The 12,830-nt window shown below is 50.3% G+C and overlaps 1 protein-coding gene across 3 annotated transcripts in view; it reads right to left on the reverse strand.

The window, feature by feature from the left end:
• The window catches only part of SEMA5B (semaphorin 5B), a 126,595-nt gene extending 114,038 nt beyond the window's left edge, over window positions 1-12,557 (reverse strand). The window contains exon 1 of one of the 3 annotated variants that reach the window (XM_043473148.1): window positions 12,079-12,556. The gene's annotated coding sequence lies outside the window, so the exon portion shown is untranslated. Of the gene's footprint in view, window positions 1-12,078 lie in introns of all 3 variants that reach the window. The other 2 variants (XM_043473147.1, XM_043473151.1) reach the window with 2 other exon arrangements.
• Between the last annotated feature and the right edge of the window lie 273 nt (window positions 12,558-12,830).

The following is a 12,830-nucleotide window of genomic DNA, read 5'->3' on the forward strand; positions in this document are numbered from 1 at the left end:
CCAGGTGACCTACTTTACTGAAAGGGATACGTTGAATTTGGCCCCCATGACTGCACGGCTTCCCAGGTGGTGCTAGTGGTAGAGCCCCCCTGCCAATGCAGGAGACACATGTTCGCTCCCTGGGTCAGAAAGATCCCCTGGAGAAGGGAAGGGCAACCCATTCCAGTATTCTTATCTGGAGAATCCCATGGACAGAGGATCCTGGCAGGCAAACAGTCCACAGGGCCGCAAAGAATCAGAGAAGACTGAAGTGACTTAGCACGCAAACACGCCATGACCGCACTCTGAAGTAGGTTTGATAACCGTTTTACATATGAGGAAATTGAGCCTCAGAGAGGAGAAATATTTTGCCCAGTCACCCTACGAGGGAGTGGGGGAGCTGGCACCTCACAGCCCTCCCATGCCCCAGCCCCTTGGTCCCATACCTCACCTTTGCCCAAGTACCTCCCCTCACAGAGTCACAGAGCATCAGAAAGGAGAGGAGAGACTTTAGGAAAGAGAGAAATGTGGGGAAGAGGAACTGGGAAGGGGAGGAATGCTACAAGGGAACTTAGGTGGCATCCAGAATGGGGGGCTCCTCTGACGGGCCCTGCACTTCTGTCTTCGGCTCCTGTCTTCTCCATCCAGGGGTGAGATTCTGTGGAAAGGTGCCATGGGCACAGGAGGCCCGAGCCGGAGGCTGGTGAAAAAAGTTCCAACTGCTCTGAATGAGTTCAGGCTACTGGGTCCAGCCACATATCCCCGGGAACATGCAAATGAAGCCCAGAGCAGCTGTGGATCTTGTGGGAATCCTGACAGGATCCTGGCAGGCATGAGACAGGCTCACTTCCAGAAAGGGGTCTGAGCTGGCTTTTGCAAAACCATAGAGAGGAAAAGTCGAGGTGCTGCCAGAGAAAATTCCTGAAGAGACAATACAGGCAGGGTGGTGGGCACTTGGAGAAAGCAGCTGAGACTGCAGGCAGACAGCACGTGTTCAGTAAGGAAGTCCTGTCGGGCAGAGCTCAGCTCCTTCACTGACAGGGCCACCAGGCTGGTAAGTGAGGGAAACAAGCTTTACCCCTGTAGCTGATCTTGAAAACACATGACATGCTCTTGGTGAAACTGTTGCAAGCAAGCAAAAGGTGGCGGAACTAGTGGGACATGTAGCCAGTTGCACAATCATAGGTACTCAAGGGCACTCACCACATGGTTCAAGGCCGCTAGGAGGGAGGGGTCCAGGTGAGTGCTGGAGAGCTTTGACCTGTCCCACACCAATCCACATCTTATAATTCCTGGGGTCAAAATACAGGAAGCTTTTGAAGCTGAGAGCAACACCAGATACACTCAGGGTCAGACTCTAAAATATGCTAATCAGCTAGAGAGGTGGGCTGAACTCAGACAATAGAAATTAGGAGAAAATGTAGAGTCCCAAACCTAAGACTAAAAAAGCCACAGCACTGCCATGGGCTGACCTGTGCCTAGCACACCCCCTCCCAGAAAACCTCATATGTTTAAGCTTTAACCCCCCAGTACCTCATGTGATCTTATTTGAAAATAATGACCGTTGCATATGTAATTAAGATGAGGTCATACTGGAGTAGAGTGGGCTCCTAAATCAGTATGACTGGTCAGCTTAGAAAAGGGGGGAAATTTCAAGACAGGCACACAGGGAGAAGGTTATATGAAGATGAGCGTAGAGATTAGAAACATGCTTCTAAAAACCAAAGAATATCAAAGACTCCCAGGAAACCAGAAGCTAGGAGAGAGGCATGAACAGAGTCTGCCCTCAGAAGGGGTCAACACTGCCGACGCCTTGATCTCAGACTTCCAGCCTCTAGGACTAGGAAACAATTCACTTCCATTGCTTAAGCCACCCAGTTTTGTTATTGCTATGGCAGCCCCAACCAATGAATGCAAGCAGAAAGACAAAAATATGGAGATGGGGCTGAGTTGCAGATTACGGTAAAGAAACCTGGAGGTATTGACTGGTTATAAGTTTAGCAAATGTCAGCAAGGCTATACAACCTCTAAAAACATCCAGGGCAGACTTGACACCACATTAATGGATGGGGTGATAGGGTGGTATCTGGATGGGGTGTGCTGGCCGGGCCTCACCCACAGGACCAGACTCGGTTCTGGTGATCTCAGTTTATGGCAAGTCAGAGGATGTTCTGAGTCCTATGCCCAGAGATGAAAAGACAAGTCAGAGCAGGACTAATGGGAATGGGGAGAGGTAGAAGGGAAGTGGTCTCCAATGTTGGAAAGGCTGTGCCATTGAAGTAACTGGTTTTGCCTGGAACAGCCACATGGGGAAGAGATGGAGCCCATGGGGAGAGACAAAACTTTTAGAGAAACAGAGGAACTTTCTATCAGACTTGTTGGCCAAAATTCAAATAGGCCATCCTGTGGGGAGATGAGCTCTGCCTCTGATGAACTGAAAACTCCACCAGCTGGTCACTGGAAAGGGACTGGGAGAGATGACCCCAGAAACCTCCAGCTCCAAGAAGGGCCCACACATGTTTGCTGCCTGGCTGACACCAGCAACTCAGTCTTCTTACCTACCTAAAGTCAGGGACTACTGTGAGATGTTTGGGCCCCAAGACCTTTCATTGGTGGTTTTAGCAGATAACGGTGCATGTTGAGGGCAGAGAGTCTAAACTCACAAACCTCAGAAGGTCGGGGTTGGCAAGACCCAGGTTCACTGGAAGGAGGCACCCACACGTGCTCACAGGGATAGGGGTCTTGGATAGGAGTGGGGAGGAAAGTGGCCTTGGCTCTCCATTGTCCGGGAGGGAGGGAACTGGTGGTCAAAGAGTGAACTGACCCCTCACTGAGGGACAGCCATGCTGGTGGGCACTGTGAGGGGATACAAAGGAGCCCACATGCAGGCTTCTCTTTGAGGGGCTCAAGGTGAGCACCGGGAAGACAGGCTTCTGTAGAAAAGGCAACTCTGATGCTGATAAGACTCTTCCAAGGATGACCTGGCACTAATGACAAGGTCAAGATCTACATGAACTTTGCCACATCCTTTCATTCTTTTTTAAACTTTTTGTTGTTGTTCAGTTGCTCAGTCGTGTCCAAGTTTTTGCGACCCCATGAACTATAGCATGCCGGGCTTCCCTGTCCTTCACCATCTCCCAGAGTTTGCTCAAACTCACGTCCATTGAATCGGTGATGCCATTCAACCATCTCATCCTCTGTCGTCCCCTTCTCCTGCCCTCAGCATCAGGGTCCTCCCTCATTCTACATCACAAAAAGGAGGCTCAGGGAGGGAAGCCTACAATGCAAAATCAGTCAAGCTAGGTTTGAAACATAGTCTGTCTCATCCCCACACCCATGCTCCTTCCAAGGTTCTACACTTGCTTCCCCAGCTGAGTTCTGTGGGTTAGTGCCACAAACATCCAGCAATAGAAAGAACAGCCCAGGGTGGTCAAAAGCAGTGTCCCAAACTCCAGCACGAATCACAATGACCTGTGCTAAAGCACAGGCTTCCATGCCCTGCCAGGGAGTTGTTGGATTAGTAGGTCAGCTCCAGAACTGTTGCGCTTCTAACAGGTTCCAGGTGAAACTGATGCTGCTGGCAGGGACTTTGCTTTGAGAAGGTGGGTATGCTCCAGCCTCAAAGCCACAGAGAGATAGAGGTATGCTGCCAGTTCAATCATGTGTCTCTGGGCCAAGAGTTCCCCAACAGCGTCCCGGGCAGCAGGACTGCCAGCTGGTGCCGATTCACTGGAACCCATCTGGTTGGGAAGACGCAGACTGTGAAGAATCCAGCTTCCTGGACTTTCCACTCTGGAGCCTTCTGGTTCTTCCAGGCAGATTAACTGTGTTCTGTTCTACAAGAAGTCCTGTTTCTTCTGCAGTCAGCCACCATGACACCCAGGATTTTCCCCCTCCCTTCACTAAGCCTTTCATAACTGGGTTTCCCAAACCCTCCTGACACAGAATGTCCCCCAATTGATCATGCTTGAGTTGGTCAGGGTCCTCTCTAAAATCTACATGCAGACATGAGGACATAATGACCAGGAAGAAACCAATTTGGACCTTGCCTGTCTCTTAATGCCATTCAAGATAGTATTGTTTTGAGCAACCCCATCACCCTGTCGGCTGCTATGAAGCCTGTGTCCAATTAAACCCCTCAGATGTTTTTCTCAGGCTGTGCAGCCAAATCAAGTCTCCCCCCACCCCCCACCCCCATCATGAACTTGAGTAATTAATTTCTGCAATCTAAATGCAACTTTCCATCTGCCCCTGTTAAATTTCCTCCTGTTGGTTTAAACCCAGCATTCCAGGCTGTTGAGATCATTTTGAATATTTATTCTGTCTTTTATAGGAGCTGCCCATCACAGACTTGTCATCAACAAATCTGAAAAGCTCGCTTACTCCAGTTTCACCCGAGTCATGGATAAAAACGTGAAGCTTCAAAAAAAAAAAAAAAACTAAAAAAAAAAAAAAAAACAAAAACGTGAAGCTTCATTTTTCAAAACCTCACCTGCCACAAACCATCATTCCTTTTGGAATCCCTAATCATACAATCATACTTCCCCATTTCAAATTTCTTACAGACTAGGGAGGGTCTGTGGGCATGGCATTTCTTTTCTTGCCATCATTAATGCCAGGCTGATGTGGCATCTATCGTCTACACACTGCCACATCACCAGCTAATTCTTGGTCATGGTCAGAATCAAATCAGGACAGTTTTGGCTGCTATTTCTCTACCTTCTGGGCAATGACAATGTTATTGTCATTGAGGCAAGAATGCAAAAATGTATCCAATCCTCCACTTTAAGCTGTATTTGACATCCAACAGAAGTCAGGCTTCTCTCCTGCCATCATTACTATAGCATGCCTGCCTCCTTGACAGCTTTATAAGCCATACTGTGAAATAGCATCCAGATTCTTCTGACTGGGTGGGGAAGCTATAATAGGGATATATTATAACTTGGACCTGCTCAGCTGTAAGACATGCTAGGATCTTGGCAACTGGTTGGTGAGGACACAAGAAATGTTTTCTGGTGTGGGTACCTGGAGAGAGGATTGAGGACAGAATCAAGGAAGTCAAAAAGAAAAGGGATACATGACGAATAGCATCCCCACTCTTCTGCAATTTGTATGTGAGCACTGCCCTTCTTATTCTGGAGAAAGTCACAAGGTGCTGATGGAGCATTTGTGAACAACTTGTGGCCACCATAAGCCAAGAATGGAAAACAGTGTATGCAGTGGTTAAGAGCATAGGCTCTGAAGTCAGACAGTCTAGGTTTAAATCCTAGTTCTACTACTTACTAGCTGTGTGACCTTGGGCAAACTGTTTTCTCTCTCAAGGTTTTTGTTTCCTCAATGGGAAGTGGAGGCAGAAATAATATGTGCATGAAAGGCATGTGAGGATTAATAGAGATAAAGCTTATATAAAGTTTAGCAGACTGTCTGGTACATAATAACAGCTCAGTAAATAATAGCCGTTATTATGGAACAATAGCTTGAAAGCAGTGCTGGGTGCTGTTAGTTCCGGGGACGGAGGTGTGAAGAGGAAAAGGCTAAGAAGGTTTAGAAGAAACTAAAGACTCTGGGAGTTAGGGCAGGGATCCCCAAACTCTGAGATCTAATGCCTGATAATCTAGGGTGGAGCTGATCTAATAATAATAGAAATAAAGTGCACAATAAATGTAATGCGCTTGAATCATCTTGAAATAACACGCCCTCCCCCCGGTCCATGGAAAAATTGTCTCCCACAAAACCAATCTCTGGTGTCAAAGCTGTTGGGGAGCACTAGGTTAGTGGCAGGAGAGCCTTGAAGCTCACCTGAACAAGTGAGGTGGCAATTTGTGGAACTGACCTGGAGGTGGAGCCAGGCACAAGGCTGGGTCAAGGGTTCTGGCCTTCAGCTCAGATCGGATCGGCCACCCTGATGCCTCAGAAAGGTTCATAAAAATAGTTTGTTTTTCTAGCTCTGAATATGAAACATTTTTATTGCTCTAGGAAGTCAGTCAAAAGTTGTCTAAATGGGCCATGCTAAAAAGAAGCATAAATATTCTACTTCTAGAAATCTGCTCTGAGGAAATAATCATCAATAGGCACAAAGATTTATAGACAAGGATGTTCACTGCAGCATTATTTATAACAGTAAAAAATGGTTTACAACCTAGATGTCTAACCCACATGGGATTTGTTAAATAAATTATGGCACATCCATAAGATGGAATACCCAGTAGCTATTAAAAAGCCCATTTGAGAAGAATACTTAAGACAGGGAAATCATCACAATATGTGATTAAATGAAAAGGGCTTGCTACAAAGCAACACAGACAGTACAATCACAATTTTGTTACACACATATCTAGAAGGAAATGCCCCAAGATGATGAATGAATATGCATTACTTTTATAAAAGCTTTTTAAGAAAAAAATCACAAAGAAGTTATACTAGAAGGGAGCTCCCACAATAAGCTTATAATAGAAAGTCATTAAATTCAGAACAGGAACACAAACAGTAGCTATGATCCAAATGCCAGGAGCTCTAGCTGGTACCTGACTGTTGTGAAGGACTGAGGGCAAAGAGAATTGGCATGCCTTTGGCGTGAGGCCAGAGAGAGCCTAGGAATGATTTAGGTCAGTGGCTCTCAACCACGGTTTTGGAGCTTTAAAAAAAAAGAAAAAATCAATGCCCAGCCTCCAACCTTGAGGATTCTGACTTAATTAGGGGGTTGGTCATGTATATTTTTTCAAAAGCATTCCCAGGTGATTCTAACAGGAATTAGTGTTGAGTGAGACCAAGCTACTGTATACAAAGGTCACTTGAGACTGCTCTCCAGACTGAGCCCAGCATGTGAAGACTCACTCTGGAAGCTAGAGAGATGCTAGAAGGGAGCAGATGGCCCCAAGGCACCTGGTCTATGCAGGAAAATGACCCTCGGCCTTGGGGGACATTCACAGACGTGTTCCTTTGAGCTAGCCTGTTTGGGAGCTTTCACCACAAGGACACTGCCCTTCACTCAGACTCTTGATGGGGCCCAGGTTCTAGCTGACTCCATAAACTCAAGTGGCTCTACAAAAGGAAGAGGGAAGAAAACTAGATCCTGGGAAATCTACAGGGATTTGACTCTGCAGAAGTCGGAGCTAGTGGTATTTTCCTCTTCTCTTCTACTTTTGGCAAGAAATACACCCTGGCCAACAGAGCAATGTGTGAACCTTAAATGCAGTCTGCTTTGGGTGGATGAGCCTCTTTGTGGGGGACGGGGCTGCTAGTTTCCCCCAAGCACCTTGAGGGAAGAGGAGCAGAGGGAAGAGGCTGCTAGAAACAAGTTTGTATTAAATGATAAGATCTCCCCAGCTTCTCACTGCAGGTATAGAGTTGCTCAAGGCACCTGGGTCAGGTGAGAAAGAAGAGTCCTGGGTCAGGTGCTTTGCACACTGGATCCACCCATCCCTGAATAATTAAGAGCCACCTGTAGCTCTTTTGTACTCCTGTACTCTTTTAGAGCTCCTGGGTAGGGGGCTTCAGGACAATGACGAGGGCAGTATGGAGGGTGTTTTGGCTCAGGTGGACCAGTGGGGATGGATCTAAATTGCTACCCCACTAACCATTTCCCTGAAGTTGCCTCCCTAGAGGCAGCCTCATATCAATTCTGGCAGAGAAACAGCCAAGGGTAACTCTTTACTGGATGATCAAATTGTTAACATAGCTTTGCAATGCATTGCATCTATGTTTATATGTGAATGTATGTGAGCATATTCAGTTCAGTTCAGTCGCTCAGTCGTGTCCGATTCTTTGCGACCCCATGAACTGCAGTACGCCAGGCCTCCCTGTCCATCACCAACTCCCAGAGTCCACTCAAACCCCTGTCCATTGTGTCGGTGATGCCATCCAACCATCTCATCCTCTGTCGTCCCCTTCTTCTCCTGCCCTCAATCTTTCCCAGCATCAGGGTCTTTTCAAATGAGTCAGCTCTCCGTATCAGGTGACCAAAGTATTGGAGTTTCAGCTTCAACATCAGTCCCTCATATACCTACTATATAGATTTGCCTTCCAAATGATGTTTGGCTAAAAAGGACAGTGCACTTTCTGAAGATCCAGGCAGTCAGGTGGGTTACCTGGATGTAACTAAAAACTAGCCTGAGACTAAACATTCCCCACATATAGCCCACACACAAAAAAAGGAAATGAACCACTCCTGGAAAATCAAGAAGTGACTGTAATCTCCCTTCAAGATGGGGAAGTCTCCCTCACTTCCAACCCTCTCTCATTTCTAAGCATTCTCCTTTGGGAATTTAAACCTATCTCCTCTAATTTGATCCTCAGGGGATGGCGGAACAGATGGTCACCAGCCATCCTCTTATCACAGTCTTTCCTATCACAGAAGAGGCCAGAGACATTCTTCATTCACATGCAAAGATATTCTGATAAAATCGACAAGGCTTCAAATTCAAAAGAGTTCCAGGTGCAAGTCTGATTAAGTCATCCTTATTAAACAGATCAATGAGGGCAGTGTCATGGTGGGACTTGGCACACAGCATTGCCTTTAAAGCTCAGGGAAAGCCCAAAAGAATCCTTGTTTTCCTGTTCCACGTTAGAATGGAGGAGGATGCGATGCCCAACTGTTGGGAAGTGTGCTCAAGGTCAAACTCTCCTGTCCCTGGTCACCATCCCTCCCAGCTCACCTGTCCTGCTTTACCCACTGTGTCCAGTTGCAAATTGGAAAGGAAGCCTTTTTTTTTTTTTCTTTTCCCACTCTGGAGGTACCAAGTGTAGTCATGGCTTGTGGGTGAGACCCGGACTAATGTCAGGATTCAAGAGTGCATTCTGCAAGGTTTGGTCTTCATCTCTCATGCTCACTAAAGAAAAGCACTAGAGCAAAGGGAAGAAAACGGACATGGCAGAGCCACAGAATGTTTGGCACCCTATTCGCTTTCAGAACTCTGCTCCCAGCTGGTACTTGCTAGCATTCAAACCTGTTATAGGGAATTTTTTCTTTTTTCCGAAAAAAAAAAGTCCTGGAGGAGATTCCTCCATCTGAGGCAGAGAATGGCACACAAAGATCCCTTTCCCAACAAAGATTACCCAACAAAGAGCCATCTCCTCAGCTAAAGCAGATGTCATCAAACCAGAAGTCAGAGAGAGGGAGGTTCATCAAAAGTACAGCAGTATGCCAGTGAAATCCAGGTGTTGCTTATACAAGCTCTAAAAAAAGGGCTCAGTTCAGTCAATCCAATGAAACTCCATTAGCCAAAACACTTGCTTTGGCCTCTAGTCATACATTTAAGACACGTTAGTTAAACTTTGTAATAAATTTAAGACCAACTTAGTGATGTCTAAAACTCAAATGCAAAGATCTGAATGTGAAGAAAACTCATTCGTTAGCGGTAACTATTTCCAACACAACACAAACACACACAGTCACTGGATGATGAAGACGGGCTAGTGATCAAGGTGACTGGATAAGGCGAAAGGATGATCCCAAGACGGGTTCAAACTCTGATGAATAAACAACCCATATGTCCTCTCAGTAGCTCTCATCCGCAGATCTTCAGGTACCTGGCTTTGCCTTTGCACACACCACAAGTTAGGTGTTGACGGAGGTGTTCGTTCCCCTTGTTGAGTGAGGAATCTGAAGCATGGAGACGGGACCTGGTGCGGAGTGAAGAGCTTAAGGTGGTGGAATCCCAGCCCTCTCAGCATCCTCCTCAAACCCCAGACCCCAAGTCCTTTGGACAACTCCATATTAGCTCTCAGGTTACTTAAACACACAGGAAAACACCCACAGTAAATTCTATCACAGCAATCAGGCAATGCTAGTAATTAGGTTCTCCGAGTCATGGTGAGTCACCTCCATTCCAGAGATCAGAGACATTATCTACTGTTGTATCCATAGTGTCTAGTATCTGGCACATAACAGGTGCTTGATAAATAGTGACCATGTGACTTCTCTGTCACTGTTGGTCTCATTTACCTTGTATCTACACAATAACAAAGTCAACACTTGAGGACCATGGGGGAACATCTGGCTGCTGGGGGTGTGGGTGGTGGGGCATTGGAGCTCAGCCCTGGGTCCTTTAAGGCTATTTAACAAGGGAGTATGCACTTCTAAATCAGGGATCTTGTCCTTTGCCTTCTGTGTCCATCCTACCACCTCAATCCTCAGTGAAAGTAGTGAATTAGACTTCAAAGAACTCATCATCTCACAGTAGAATCCTAGAGGGCCCTGAGAGTGAGGGTGAACTGGGGGCCCAGCAGGTGACAGGTAGGACTAGGCTGTGGGACATTCCAATCAATTCCCAAAGTATGGGGAAATAGGATAACATGTACACACAGAGATGAGATCACTTAGAATCGTAATTTCTAGATCTGTAGTCCTCTAGCACTATGGGTGATGGAATGGCAGGCTTCCTCTCTCTCTAACATTTTATCCCCCTTCCTCTTCAGGTTGGAAATCTAGATTTGGGGCAGGGTACCAGCGGGGTTTTGCAAGCTACTTCTTAATCTGTCTCTCCCTGTTTTCCTAGCTGTGAGGTCCAGTTCTCAGGCTCAAGCTCCCCTCTTCCCCTTCTTCAAGGTCATCAATTCTGGTTCAGAAAAGGCAAGAGGCCACTTTTGAATGTCAAGAGGAACTAGGGCGGCGGGACGGGGCGAGGGTGGGAAAGAGGTTGCGGTAAAAGAAGAGAAGAAATGGAAGAGAACAGGCTTGAAGATGAGGGAAAGTGGAGGTGGAGAGGACAAAGAGGCGGGCCAGAAGGGCCAGGAGAGAGAAGCCGCTGCCAAAGTGGTGGGGATGGGAGGGGAAGTGGGGATGCCTGAGAAAGGCGCAAGGAGATTGAATTGGCCAGAGAAGGTAGCATCGTGGTGGGGTCTAGACATAGGCAAGCTTCCACCCTCCCAATCCCAGTTCCGTGGGCTCAGTCATGGGCCCGAGGAAGAGCGCATCCCGAGGGTCGGCAGTTCTTCCCCGCTCCGGCTGATCTCATATCCCCACCGCGGAAAGCCTGGAGGGGGTCGCAGGAGTCGGGGCAGAGTCGGGTCATCACCCCTCCCCATCCAAACTCGGGGCCCACTGCAGCCCGGCACGGCGCGGCTGGGCAGACGGACTAACCCGAGCACTGGGCACCGACAGAGGGCTAGGAGGTAACAAGGGCGCTTCAGGTGGCTCCTCCTGGTTGTTTAAAGTTTGAGGCAGGCGAAGAAGCCGGCTCTGTCCTCTCTCAGCCGCCCGCCTGCGGCTCCGCTCGTCCGGGCGTCCTCAGCTTCGCCGTCATCCTCGGCCGGTCCTACGCCCACTTCCCTCTCGGCTCCCGCCCGGCTCGGGTCCCCATCCCCTCTCCTGTCTGCATCTTTCCCTGTGCCCGAGCGCCCCCCGCTCCCTCCCTCCTCGCTGGATCTCCGGCACGACGTGAGCTGAAAGTGAATGGGCAGCGCAACCACAAAGACAAATTACCATGAGAAAAATAAATCAGGAAATCGCCGTTCGCGTCTCGCGTTCCCGCCGCCGAACCCCTTTCTGAAAGCCTAGGCGGGGGGCTCCAGGACGGCTGCGTCTGGGGCCTGGCGGGGCAGAGTCTGGGCTCCGCAGGGCCCTCCATGGCAGGGAGTCTGGGAAGAATCCAGTGGGGACCCCCGCAGGCGGCGGCAGAGGGGGGACGTCCCCGAGCGCGAGATTTCACACTCCGGGCAGGCCACGCGCTCCCACGCGCCTAGCTGTCCGCACTCTGCCTCCACCGGGTTTACTCGTCCGCCCTCTCGCAGCTTCCATCTCGGCGCCTCAGCCCCGTTCTCTCCCAGCCTTTCGTTCGTCCGTCCCCTCCTTCAGGCCCAGTACCGGATCCCCATCCCGGTGTGCAGTCTAGACGCAGAGATCGCGGCCGGGCCAGTGCCCCGGAGCCGGAGCCGGCGGACCGCAGGAGCGCCGCAGCACGGTGGGCGTCCCCGCCGAGGTGGCAGCGGGCAGCGCGGAAGCCCGGGGGCTCCCTCCCCTCCCGCCCGCAGTCTCCGCAACCTGGTTCCAACTTGCCAGCGCCGCTGGGCCCCTACCCTTCTACCCACCCGAGTTGCTGAAGTTTGCAACTTGCAGCCCCAGCCCGCGTAGGCAAAGCGTTCGGGACTCCAGGGACTCACCTCCGGGTTGTTGGCGCAGGTGCCGGGTTCCAAGCGGCTCCCGGTTCCCGGAGGCGGGGAGCGGCAGAGGGGAACCGGGAGGACTCGCGGCCCGTCTGGGAATGGGGCGGCCGCGCAGGAATGGCCCTCGACCCTCACTCGGCCCTCCAGTGCAGCTGCCACCCGGGTCCGCGCCGGCCACGCTCGGGTCCGCCTGCAGCGGTCCGACGCGCCGCCGACCCGCCCGGCTCCGCCGAGCTGGGCTCGGGCGGCAGCCCCCGCGCTCCAACTAGCTCCCGACCCGGCGCGCGGCTGAGAGCAGAGAGGAGGAGACCGAGGGGGCCGAAGGAGGGAGGGAGAGGCGATGAGGGAGGAGTTGGGAGCGAGGGGGGAGAGGGAGGGGAGCGCTAGAGAAAAGGAGGAGGGGGCTGGAGAGGACCTGCCGCGGCGGGCGCGCCACCCGCCAGCCCCGTGGCGCGCGAGGAGCGCGAGGGGGCGCCCTGCACCTCCGCGTCCCTGGGATCGGCCTGGCTCCCGCCCTGAGTCTGCCAAGTGTGCTTACCCGGAGGATAGATAGAAGTCCCGCTCCGTGGTCGGCGTTCGAGCGGCGAGACACAGGTCCCTGGAGCACTTGATCCCTTTCCCCACATCCTGCCTAACCGTCCTCGGTAAGCCCCGTCTCGAAAGCGGCTTTGTGCCGGGGCGTCAGCGCACCGGAACTGTGCCCACCCAACCGCTGGAACCTTGAGAAATTCTCTGTTCCCCTCGGCTCC

Source organism: Cervus canadensis, chromosome 7 (genome assembly GCF_019320065.1).
Source record: "Cervus canadensis isolate Bull #8, Minnesota chromosome 7, ASM1932006v1, whole genome shotgun sequence".
NCBI classification, from domain to species: domain Eukaryota; kingdom Metazoa; phylum Chordata; class Mammalia; order Artiodactyla; family Cervidae; genus Cervus; species Cervus canadensis.